The sequence below is a fragment of the Ambystoma mexicanum genome, chromosome 2p, assembly GCF_040938575.1.
Source record: "Ambystoma mexicanum isolate Mex_15411 chromosome 2p, UKY_AmexF1_1, whole genome shotgun sequence".
Taxonomy (NCBI): Eukaryota; Metazoa; Chordata; class Amphibia; order Caudata; family Ambystomatidae; genus Ambystoma; species Ambystoma mexicanum.
The window spans coordinates 702,575,415-702,588,795 of record NC_090923.1 but is presented as its reverse complement, the minus strand read 5'-3'; the positions used below and the strand labels follow the sequence as shown (position 1 = coordinate 702,588,795).

General features: G+C 43.6%; 1 protein-coding gene and 1 long non-coding RNA gene across 4 annotated transcripts in view; one reads left to right on the top strand and one right to left on the bottom strand.

Moving 5' to 3' along the window:
• Positions 1 to 13,381, top strand: part of LOC138566693 (leucine-rich repeat and fibronectin type III domain-containing protein 1-like protein) — a 799,167-nt gene that overhangs the window by 408,745 nt on the left and 377,041 nt on the right. The window lies entirely within an intron of this gene.
• LOC138566694 (uncharacterized) overlaps positions 10,847 to 13,381 on the bottom strand; it is a 70,484-nt gene continuing 67,949 nt past the window's right edge. The window contains exons 2-3 of the long non-coding RNA XR_011301997.1: positions 12,104 to 12,201; positions 10,847 to 11,360 (exon numbers count right to left, since the gene is read on the bottom strand). This is a non-coding gene — a long non-coding RNA (uncharacterized lncRNA). The remainder of the gene's footprint in view (positions 11,361 to 12,103; positions 12,202 to 13,381) is intronic.

Here is a 13,381-nt window from a genome sequence, read left to right as displayed (position 1 = left end):
GCGGTGGATGGAGAATAATTCTTTAGTGTTGGATTTAGCTTTCTCAATCCTGTCATTGAAAGTGTTCTTTTTGGCTTTGGTTATTTCTTTTTTGTACATTCTCGCACATTCTGTTAGGTTATTTTTGTTATTTTCAGAAGGGGGGTGACGCCAAATGGACTGGAGTTTCCTTTTTTGTGATCTTAAGGGTTTGAGTTGGGAGGTGAACCAGGCATTCAGGTGCGCTACTTGCCTAGCTTTGCGCAGTTTGACAGGAGCAATCATGTCCAGTGCCTTAGTCATAGCATTGTTAAAGGTATTTACCAATGCGTCAGGGTTGTTATTTTCCATTCCAGAGATGGCAGGGAGGAGAAAAGGGATACGTTTTTCAGCAGTGATGTCCTTCATAATTCTAGTTGGGAGAGGCGGTGCCATATTATTAGGCTTGGGGCTGAGGAGGTCTAATGCGGCAGGGAAATGTATTAAGTGATGATCTGTCCAGGATTGTGGGACGATATTGGTAATGTTGATGTTGCAGTTTAGTTCGGATACCCAGTCAAGGGTCCTTCCTTTGATATGCGTTGGTGAGAGGACTTTTTGCGTAAGACCGTGGTAATTTAGTAAGGCAGAAATAGATTCAGCATGTTTGTTGTCAGTATCATTAAAGCCTAAATTGAAATCTCCCAGCAGTAGTGTTTGGGAGTGATCTTTGGTGTTGTCGGCTAGAAGACTGGTTAGGTTGTCTTCGAAGGTGCCGAGAGGCCCAGGACGTCTATATATCAAATGGATAGTTAGAGTACGGTTGTTGGAGAGGGGCAATATGGCGGTTAGTACTTCACAGGATGTAAAGGGAGCTGAGGTGGCAAGTCTAATAGGGTGGGTTGTTTTGAAGATGATGGCTAGGCCACCACCTCTGGCATTCAGCCAGTCCACTCTAATGATTTGGTAGTTGTCAGGAACTGCTAGCATGAGAGTTGGTCCTGCAGCCTCATGTAGCCAAGTCTCAGTTATGGGCAGTAAATCGAGATTGTCATTATTTAAGATGTCTGCAATTTCAGTAGCATGGGCTACCACTGATCTAGAGTTTATGAGGGACCCTGTTAGCATTAGGGTACTGTCAGGGTTGGCAGTTAGCGAGGTTTTGTGAGAGAGGGTATCTCGGAAGTGTGATTTTTAGGGGGAGTTTTGTCCGTGGTATTAGTAGTTTGCGTTAGTGTGGAGAAGGGGTTCTTAGACTGGGTAGTCGTTTGATTATTGACATTGTTAGGGAAGTTTCTATAAGGTTCATAGATACGAGACAATCTAGAGCTAAGTCTCAGATTTCTATCCTTAGGAGGGTTTGTTATGATGGCAGAGACCCTAATGGTTATGATGGCACAGGTAAGTAGTGCTGTCTGGGCTAGTTTAGTCAAGTAGGCAGAGGTCATTGTCAAACTGTGCTGAGGACATACTAACATCTAAGTGTTGATTCAAATACACCCAAATCTCCCATTCAGGCTTTTTTTGCAGGCTTTTTGGATGTTTCCCTAACTGAAGGATCCGAATGGCACAGACTCATGTAGACCTTGCCCGCTCATCATTCATTGCAAATGCCAAGTTGTCCACATGGGCGAATGCTGCTTCCTTTAACACCTACAATTGAAATTCAGGTCCATAGAGGCCTACATGTGGGACCAGGAAGATGCTACTTTCAAAGAGGCCCAGTGAAAATGTGAAATCTGTGAAGAAGTGAATTAAGTGTGTAAGGTTTGATACAACTAAATGCCTAGACAGCTTAGGGAGGCAGTAACAACTGCAATGGATTATGTCAGCACTCAAGGATCTTCATTGAGCGCAAAGACAAGAATATGCTCTTATCACGGAGAGGGTTGAGCAGGATGGCATGGTTCACCATGTCAAAGGCAGAAGAGAGATCAAGTAAGATGAGAACAAAGGGGGTGTTAGAATCAAGATTGGAGAGCGGGTCTTCACGGATGTTCAGGGGAGCAGTTTCCATGCTTCTGGCTGATCTGAAGCCAGACTGATGATCATGGAGTCAACCAGCAGATTCAGTGTGGAGATTTAGCTGGGAGATGGCCAGCTTTTTCAGGAGTTTGCCCAGGAAAGCAGTGATAGAGATTGGGCTGATTGAGCTGATTGAATTTGGGATCAGCTGTGGGGGACACCCCTGCAACCCCCACTCACAATATAGTGAACAAGGGTGCAGGGGACATCCCTATAGCCCCCACAGCTCTTAGTACTGAATGGGGAATTAGGTAAAACATGTCAGCCATTCAAAATTTTCAAAGGCCCGAAATACACCCAAATCTCCCATTCAGGCTTTTTTTGCAGGCTTTTTGGACGTTTCCCTAACTGAAGGATCAGAATGGCACAGACTCATGTAGACCCTTCACGTTACTACATGCTTATTCAGGAATGTTAATTCCACTTGGCGGTTTTACCCAACGTAATACTGCCAATCCTCTAATTACCCCTATGCCTAACTGAACAAAATCAGTAGAATTGTTAACATCTTGTTTTTTTTTTCCTGTACATCTATAGAAGATAATTTTGTTCACATAAAGGATTCCCCCCCGCCCTGCAGCCCTTGTTTCTTCTGCTCTGGACCCATGTTTATTTTCCTTATGCACGATCTTGCTTGGGCCTCCAGTTATGAAGGTTTTGTAGGGCATGGAGGATTTAATTGAAGCAGAAGTGTAACTTACCTGCCACCCATTTTCAGAACACCTACTCTACTGCAATCTGCTTCCCGTTCAGGACATAGGCACATGATTCGTCAGTCTTTGCTAAGCCTGGTGCTAATCTTAATGAGTGTGGAATTATTGGAATCTCATTGCAGACCTACTTGTGAAGGATTACTTGAAAGATAGGAATAACTTTTTGTTTCCACCCGGGACTCTTACACGTTTATTTCATGGCTGATAGTGTACCTGTTGCATGTGATCCTGAAAGTGTGGGTTTCACAGTGAGGAGCACTGTCACCAGTCATCTCGGATGATCCCTCTGCATTTTAAAGTCTGCAATCTTTTGGCTTGTATCACTGATGAACACATGTGTTCCCTTGGAATGCCAAGAGGGCCTTGACACCCAGGTAGTCCACTTTTAAAATCACACAGAATGTGGGCTTTGATACCTTTTACTGGGATACCTGGAAATATTAAGGCAAGATGGAACGACACATTCACTTTCAAAGACCCATTCCTGTCTTCAGATGGTGTGGGGTGACATGAGCAGCAAAGAAGCACACACTGGACTGTTCATTCTCCTAGCAAATAAAAGGGGATTTTCAGTTTAAACTTAATGAAGGGAAGTAATTGTATGCAATAAACGTGTGTGTTGGCGCGTTATAAATTACATACCATATCATAGAAGGCAGCCCTGTGATGGCTGTTTACTATTTTTACGAAATGCCTGATCTTTGAGGACGCAGGACACTGACAAGATACCTAACAGTCTAGTCATTCTAGAGTGCACCGCAGAAACCCCGTTTTTCTGCTAGAAAAAAGGTTCACAATAACACCACTGTGAACTGGGCCTTTGTCATGATCTATGAGCCATCCTGTACCAAACTCTGTTCTGATGCTAAAAAATGGATGAAGTGATGCTATCATGCTGGCATTGAAATAAAGGTATTCAAGTGAGATACTGGTCAAAATAAGAAACAGGTAGAACAAAAAAACATACAGATGAAGTCCTTCAGTCCTTATTCAACACCAATACCATAAGGTCTAAGAAAAATCCCATTGAGCAAGAGCCACAAAGGCACGATGACCGGAAGAATTGTAATACAATGTTCTTGTTTGTCCCTCTTCCCTAAGAAAGCACAGTAACAACCTGACAGGACTGAAGCCTTTATATCTTGGGACACCTGCTAGCCACCTAACCACAAACAAGAAAACAGCATGTTAAGTTATAGGCATGTGTTAAGCGCACGTCCAACCTAGGCATCTTGCTAATATGAACACAACATGTAGGGCCAATGGTCAGAGCCAGACTAACTAAAAGAGAAAGGTTTCTGAAGGAAGCCTAAACAACACCTGGTTCTCAATGGCCTCCTGAGGAAGCTGCAGGGAGTTCCACAACTTGGCTGCAGCCACAGAGAAAGCTCGGCCACCAGTCCTCTGTAGCCTAAAGAGCAGGACTGGAATAAGGCACACTTCTTGGGAATCAAGCACACAGTCTGGGATGTACGGCTAAAATGTAAGTTGCAGATATTAAGCACCATGACCATCAAACGCCTGGTGGACTACACACAAGCACTTACATTCAATGCGTTTACAATATAAGCATATCAGCAGCCGGCATCTTCCAATGATTGCAGCTGTTTTGCATGTGTGATCTGACGAAGAACCATGCGCCATGCAGAAGCATATCATACACAAAGTGTCAAGGAATGCCACTGGAACACTGATGCCTATGAACCCATCAGCCACTGCTGTGAGCCCCCCTCAGATGTGCAGGCCACCATGATGACCCCAGCTGATTGCACCGGAGGCTGATTAGCTCTGAATGGACTGCCTGTGTTGTGCCAGCTTCTAGTTTGTGTTGTGCAGCCTAGTGGCAGTACCCAGGGCTGATACCTATTGACCAATCTACTAAACTACCAGTATCCCTCCAATTGCTGAAACATTCTCATAAATTATCAATTAAAGCATGGCAGCATAACCATATGAGGCGATGATCTTTCTATCTGGTCAAATGCACAGACCTTCTCATACAAAAGAAGCTTCTGAATGTTTAATCGCCTTTGACATTTCAATGGCATGCACTTTGTGTGTGTGAACCATCTTTGAAGGTACTAGAGGAGATCCGATGCCAAAATCCTTTCAGAGTGGTTCTTTCCCAAAATGCCCAAGTTGTTTCAAGAGTGGGCATTCTGGCTTAATGAACTGAGGACAATTGAAACAGTTGCTAGCAAGGACCGCAGTCTCTGCATGACAACCAGCCATAGATGCCAACAAACTAAGTGGTTGCAGACCGTCAAGGGAAATGGCTGACTGTTATCTGAATACAACTATCGGAAGGACCCCAATATTCACGAGATAGAGATAGATGTTATGTGGATCACTTCCACTGTGTAATCTGGAAACAGCAGGAGGAACCTGTGTTCTGGTGTTCCCGCCACACGCTTTTTCGAGTTCCCCCCTGTAGAATGACTGGAAGAACAGGAAATACACCCCCAGTGCTTAGTACCAGGATCTGAAAAGTAACTGAACACCATGCCCATCTAGACATTTCAAGCAGTGTTATGCCATCTCAATGTACCTCAGCTGTTGTTGGCGTGACGTTCATGGCTGGCACCTGATAAGGCACAATGCACCTGGCAGTACCAAGAGTGTTATCCCTGTGGGCCCACGCTGTTAGTTCAGGGGATCTCCAGAAAGGGTTTGGGAAGAATGTTGTCTTGAGAGCCAAGTGCTGAATAACTCTCTATTAAGGAGGTAACACAGAAGCAGGATAGACTTGTCACCAATAGTATCTTTCATCGACTCAGCCAATGGATTTGGAAGTTTTATGCGCTAACGTTTGTGCCATCAATGTGGGTAAGAATATGGGGTGCGCTGGCTTATGGCCTTAAGGACGCAGACCTGCACGTCTTTTCACAGTATCTAGCATGGCTCGGTATAAAAGAGGGGCTGAAATACCACCTCTCCAAGCACCACAAACACTTCCTGATGCATTCATGAGCCTCAATACTTGTTTGGAAGTGTGGTAAAAAAGTGACAGTAATTCTGTTACCTACAGTTTTTTGGGTGGCTTATTGAATGTCCACTATTTTACTCAAACTACCGAATTTGGGGTTTGGAGGTAAAGTGGAGGAGCCCTTTGCAGGAGGTGGATCCTCCACTTTTCTTCCACAATGGGCAATATTGCCACCTGCGGTAAATCGACCAAAAATCTCCATGGAATCCTATGGGCTCCAAAAGTGGGACCTTATAGCACCCTACCACCACTCATAATCCTGTGGTAAACCCATGGGACTGAGTGGTAGAAATGGTAAATGATTTTGGTGGTATTTCTGCAGTATTACCGTCAAACTCATAATGAGGCAGCATGTTCATTCTATCAAATCATGACAGTGCAGGGTGTAGTCAGCACAGGTGCGGTTGAAGCAGAGGGACATGAGGCTTGAAAAAATATCTTTGATCATGGCTTCTTATGGTTCCTGGACACCGCTGGTGTCAGTAGAAGACTAAGCATGAAAAGACACTCTAAAATAAATTGAACATTGTGTCAAAGTACGGAAATAATTAAAAAGGAATTTCCTATGAGGTTTTCTGAATAGCGGCAAAATGTCTGTGACACAAAGGAAAGCATACAAGACACCAAACCATATACTACACCAACACAGAAACTAAAGATTCAGGGCCAGTGGTCAAAGGGGGCAGGAGCGTTTGGGAGCGGTGCTCCTCTACTTTTTTAATTAAGTTTTACTGTTCCTATACTTTTATTTTAAAAATAAATCATTGCGGAATGGCTCAGTTTTAAAATAAAAGTGTAGGGAGAAGTTGAAATGTGCACTCCCTTGCACTCCACTGAACGTTCCCTTAAATAGCAGGTGCGTTTGTTTTTGGGTTTGAATTGTGCGTGGGTGTGGGCCTGGCGATGGGGTTTGTGGGGAGCTGGGGCAGGCCAGCAGGAAACATAGTTTGTCTACTTTTTTTCGTACACTTCGACCACTATTCTGGGCATGATTCATTAAAAATCACGCAACTCAAAAAACACAATTTTTCCGGTGTGTGTTTCTAAGAAATCTGAACGTCACCGTATACACAAATATTGTCTCCGTATTTCTCTTTGGCCACTTGCACTGGACAACCCTCTTGAATGCAGTAGTGTTGGGTGCACATGCCCTTGACTCTAAAATCTCAGAAGCCCACACCACCCTCAGGACTGTGGGAAACTCATGGTAAATTCTAGAAAAGCAGAAAACATGTAAACCACTGGTTCAGGGATAGGAATGAAGCAGGATTGAAGCTTTACATACCACTGCTGCCCTCCTGGTGTTATGTAATGCAGCGAAGGGTGGGACATGAGCCTTCCTTTCGCTTTGCATCCTAGTGTACCTATTTCAGGTAGGTACAGGAGTTACTTTCTTTGTTCAGACATTTTGAAGTTCATACCTTTTGTGAGTTGGGATGTGGTTTTTAAATGTGTGAAAATGCCACCTTACATCATCTGGTTAGCGTGAGTGCATCCCTTTACTTGCATGAAGAAGGTTTTGTGAGGTGTATCTAATGGCTACAGCAGGCCTAAAGAAATTGTGATCGTTTTATTATTGGAAACGTCTCAAGACACGTTCTCAAAGTAGCTCTCAACCAGTGTGTACAATTCGTTCAATGTTAGTAATTAAGACGTGGCATTTAGGTATGACTTTTTCTAGAGATCAAGAGGTAAAGCACTCTAGCCTATAAACCCAGACACTTCCCATTAAATGCAGACGACTGGAAAATGTGATTCTCCGGCTGAGATTAGCTAAGTGGAACTAAGGCAATTCCCCCTGGAATCACATTTCAAGACATTGCTACCTTCAAGGCTTGAAAGATGATGGGGATTGATTAGACACTCATTTCTGCTCCTTCGGCAGTGCAACCCCACAAATCACTACTGTACACTACGCTTGTGACTACTGATTTGAATATGATGACATCTCACATGAATCTTGAAGAAGGAGCGTGGATCGGTCTAGAATGTGTCTCCACATCCATCTCTGGTTTAATTGACATCCTCTCCCTTTTCACATCTAAGAGAGAGAGATAATGCTTGCTGGCCCAGTGGACAACTCATCAGCATTCAAAAGACCTCCCGACAAATAAAGCATCTTTCATCTGGATGTAACTTTTGATTCTGCTTCCTCATTCACCCCACAGGTAAACTCAATCACAAATACTCTCTTCCCTTACTTCAGACCTCCGACAAAATCTAGCTCCTCCTTGCATGAGGTCATTATGTTCCTCCTCAACTGCTGAAGTGTAATACATGTGGGGTTCCCTGCAAAAAGGAACCACTAATACATCACATCCAGACCTTCACTCATATACCTGAAGTCTTCAGACCATATCTCCCCAGCAAAGCTTTCAAGAGGTGAGGCAGAAGGGTACACTGCCCTGAAGCTCTGCTGCCTTTTTGGGTTGCCCAAACCGGACCAGGCCACAGCAAACATCTGCTGCTGTCTAAGAGTCAGCAACTTTGGTAATTAAGCCAGCCACATTGCTGCTTTATAAAGAAGCATCAACTCAATGAAGTAATGTTGTGAGCTCTATGCAAGTATAAGACAATGAATTTGGCAGCAGCAGGCGGAGTTTGGGTGTTTTGTATGCCAAATTTCTTGATCTCTTTCTGAGCGTGGTACATGAGCAGTGATTGCACAACCATTAGCAATACCATTAGCACTTAATTGATGGCCGAATTTCTCTGCAGGGTCTATGTTGATTAATCCCCAGTTTTTGTTTCGTGGCATTTTTTGCCGAAAAGGTTTGCCGGGAAAAAAAGCATTGCATTTTTTTACTTTTTATTTGTGGTTCCCCCTGTTCCCCATCTCCCTTATAAGTTATTCCCTATTCCCCACTCCACCCCTTATATGCACTTAGCCCCCCATATTTGTTTATTAGTTTTTTTGCTAAACAAAACTGGCGATGAATGAACGTCATACCATCTCTGCAAACAAAACTTTGAGATGTTAAGTGTAGAAGAGGTCTCAGAGACATGATTAATATATTAATAATGTGTTCATTTTACTTCTTTATCCCAGTAAAAAAAAAAAATGGAAAAAAATGAATTAATTGTTTCCTTCGTACCACTCCAAAACGTCAATCCTTTCAACTCTGTACACCCACTTCACAATTTCAAAAAATTAACGTGCTAATTTTGGGGGGGTAGAAACATGTTACTACCATGAATGTTTTTGAAAGAAAGTGCTCAATCCCTGGTGATTCAAAAGCCTATCTTATTAGGTGCAGTAAGTATCTCAGTTAAAATATTTGCATATTTTCATGGGCGTAATTTTAGGGGGGTACAAGGGTATTTGTCCACCCCAACTTTAGTTTCAGGCCATTTTGTCCCACTCATTTGGCATGGGGCCCCTTTCATTTAGATGTCCTGTCCCCCACAACATTTTCAGTAAAGTTACTCCACTGAATATTTTATCAACCTGGTGGAATGAAAGTGTAACTTGGCCCGAAGGATTTTAAGATGTCCTCTATAGGGTACTTGCAGAAGACGGCAGCACACGCATTACACTCTAAGCTATTTTGCCAAGATTGGAACTCATTCCTTCCCTACACCCTACAACATAAATCTCTGCAGCAGACACTTTGCCCTCATAAGTTATCTTATTGTTTTAGGAACCTTTGACTTTCCGGGCAAATGTATAAACCTGTAGCCAGTGAATTAAGACCTTACCCATCTCAATGGTATTGTATTCTGAAACATGCAGTAAGACCATATTTGGGGTATTATATCCTGCGCGCTACCAAATCACTCCAGTGTTGATGCATTCTGAATACCAGGTGCTGGTATAACCCAATGTATAGTACTCAATGTATCTTCTTCAGAAGGATGCCGGGCAGAGGTGTCTCTGATGTGGGAATCGAATCTGTGACAAGCAAGCAGGCCTCTTGTTAGAAGCCAACACTTTACCCCGTGAGCTACTCATTTTGTCATGACACTTCCTGCCTGTACCACGCCTTGTACATACACAAGATCTCTGCTATAAAATTGTGCAAGCAAGCGCTACGCCTGGCCTCCTCTACTTCCACTCTCGGACTGACGCCAATCAATCACTACCCAGAGCTGACTGACATGAGGGGTTGAAGGCCTCAGCTGTACATTGGTCCATGTACCTGAGACCCGTGCTGACTGCTCTATAGTTATGAAGACATTCCATAGGCTACCAACGAAGATCCATATTGATTTAGTGATTGTATTGCTGAACTGGAAAGCCATTCATGTTTTTTTTATTTTTTTATTTTTTTACCACAATAACTCACTAAAATATTTTTGGATTACAGCCAACCAGACTCCTAATGTTGGCCTTCCAGAACTTTCTGGCAATCTTCCAACACAAATACAACTATTTCTATGGCAGGCCACGGCAGTGTAAAGCCACCCGTTGGGTTAACTCTTGCCCAGGATCCCATTGCCACCTCAAACCTGACCGACCAAAAGATAACAGAAAATCTCTGGGTTGTAGCAAGACCCCTTCTTATCAGTCTATGAATGCGAGAGGCGGTCTTCTCGTTCAGACAGACAGATCTGCGCTTGATCCTCCCCCATGCTTAGAAGTGGTTGTGGTCTTCTCGTTCAGACAGATCTGCGCTTGATCCTCCCCCATGCTTAGAAGTGGTCGAGTTCCAATTGCAAATGGCGTATAACTAATACATACAATTGAAAGGAAACTGTGTTCAATTGCCTTGAATTGTTTGCAGGGCAATCCATCAAAGGCAGACTGCTCACGTGACCAAGAAGTTGATGGCGTTGGTTGGGCTAGAGTCCACAAGGGACAGCAGATGATGAGAATGAATGTTCCCCACGTGGGCATGGACGCTGGCACTCAGCTTTTTTCTTAAAGTGGCCTTTGCATCTGGACCTCCCCGCAATCGCTACCGCCAGAAACCTCGCTTGTTTGCGGTTGGAAGCGGCTTGGGGAAAATGTCCTAAACACTTAAAAAGCCATATGCTTGCAATTGAATAATGCAGAGCATCTCATGATAGTACATGTAAATATGTGTAAGAGTTTTGTTTCAATATGTATTTCTGTATTGGTTGCTCACAAAAATGTCCACCACGGTGCCTGCAGGTCATGGACTGGTTGAAGGAAGCAGCTTGGCATCATGAAACAAGCATGTATTTTTGTTGTTTTTTTATTTAGTACATTTATATCATTATTATTAGTAAAGTAAAGCAATACAACACAACACAATCCAAATCAATTCATAAGGGGTACAAGCAGTGAGAATAATCTGACATGGGACAACACCTACATTGTACTATGATAAAATACCACATAGTATAAGATTATATAAAATAACATAAGATAATATAAAACATTCTAACACCCCCCTCCATATAGTAATTCTTCTATACATGTATTACTTCAACTTGATTTATATGATTTTAAAGTGCTCCGTTGCTTCCCGAAGCTAGGCTCACGCTGAATAATTACCCTAATAATAAGAATAATAATAACTTGGGATACAGGATTAAACTTGTTTGCAATTCATCAGTAACTCAACAGCAATAAGAATACAAGTCTGCTGATCGGATAGCACAGTGAGCTAAGCACTTGCCCCTGATATCTGTGCGCAGCCTGCTGTGGCATGTTCAAATCCCGGCAGTGTCAACTCAGCCTCTCATTCTTCCGAAGTTAATTGAGTACCACTCTGTGGGATATGATATGATAGTTTATTTATGTAGCGCCTATACACAATGTGTTTCAAAGCGCTTCAAGGCAAGGGAGGAAAAAAGGGAAAATACAATGACATTCTTACAGGCCATGAACAGTAAGGATGTGAATTTAACTATCGTACTCGGCATGACAGCATTTCAGATAGTGCTGGGGGAGGAGAGAGACAAGGTTGCTATCATACAAGGTCCAGGGATAATTCTGATAGAGTAAGTGCATAGACGAAAGTAAGGGGAGGCGGGGAAGAGATAGGAAAAAGGAGAAAGGGAGAGGAGGAAAGAACAGAGAGAAAAGAGTGGAGAAGAAAGAGGGGAGAGTGAATACAATTGCAGAAGTCACTAGTAACACATAATGTTGCAAGCCAGGATGCACGATGAAGACAGGAACAGCATGATTCAGGGCCACCATGAGTATAGGATGCAAAGGAAGTCCAGCATGAGAGTTGAGGAAGGGTGACGCACCGTGAATCAATGAAGTCCATTAAAGTCAAATCCAGCCTTGGCCACAAGACGGTGATGGTGAAACCAGAATGTATCAGGACAGACTGCTGCAGAAGTAGGCTGGACGGTAGGGGGGAGCAGGGTAGAAGAATCAAGATAAACATGCAACACCTGTGTGCGAGAAGGGAGGGGGGCACAAGGGAACATCACAGCGGGGCCCGAGGGAGTGGGGATGGCCTGTGGGGACAGAGGGAGTAAAGACATGTTGGTGCATGCTTACCTGCTGTCTTAGCAGGGGGTCGGGCCCTGGGTCCTCCTGGTCCGAACAGGTGGATAATAATGTCTTCTGTTGTTTCTGAGTCCTATCGGTGTGTAACACTATACAGGAAATATATTATTATTAAGTGTGGAACTATAACTAGCTCAACAGGTATGCGAGATACAATATACACAGACAACCCCCTCATCCTACCACCCCTGGCAACAATACCTACAGTAAAACCATCAGCCTAAACTCTGTGAAAATCAGTTGTACTCTCACATGTTTAATCAATGTATAATCATCCATCCAACACACAATGTGATGAGGTCCAGCTAGCAGCTTTGACAGAAACCCCATGTGCTAATTGCTGTAAAAATTTAAGAAATACTTCCACAGCACAATACAAACCTGGCAGCGCCAATTCAGCAGGACAATGCAATCACACTGTAGTTAAGTTCCATAGAAATTCAAAAGTGAACTATCTATTCCATAAGTAGACCTTGTCCACTATCCACTATGAAGCCTTCGAGCAAACCCACAGAACTGAAAAGTAGAGAGAGGGGAGACGAAAGGGCATGTAAGGGAAAAGACAAATAAGGGTAGAAAAGAGGGAAAGACGTAGTGAAACCTGCAGACCAATATACACACCGGGCATGTAAGGCGAGCCAGGTTCCCCCCAAGTGTGGTAACGTATGCCACATATTACTGTTGCTTTCCTCTCGCCTAGCCCGCTCTGTGATAGTATTGAACCCATCATTCTCTACGCAGAACCCATACACCCTCCCCCAAACGAGGAGCAAAACAATTCTTCCAAGCAGAGCCAAGGGAATTACCCCACACCGGAGCTCTGTGATTTCAATTCCGTCTGAAGTGTAAACGATTCCTGTTCCACCAAACCTGTACAGTCAATTTGGAGAAGTGCTTCTAGTTTGATGTAATTACTTTGATAGCCACAGCTACTAAAGACTCCCAGAGCAGCCCCATGGACTTCCTACATCTAAAAGAAGGGTGGCAGCTCCCAAGCAGATGCCCTGTACGGGACGTTATTTGGGGGTCGTCATGGGTCGCACCTGTGACCCCCGAGGTCTCCCTTGCTACCCCTGTGGTCTCCCTTCCGAATCCTACCCCCCCCCCTTTTTTAAAAAAAATTAAATTCCTAGGCTGTGGCCAGCGCCATGCTGCTCCTTGTTGCAGGTGTGGCTGGCTTTCTTGTTCTGGCCTCTCAAAAAAAAAACAGGGTTTGCACAGATGTAAAACTTTGAGCAGTGACCCTAAATAAGAAAGAATAAGAATAGC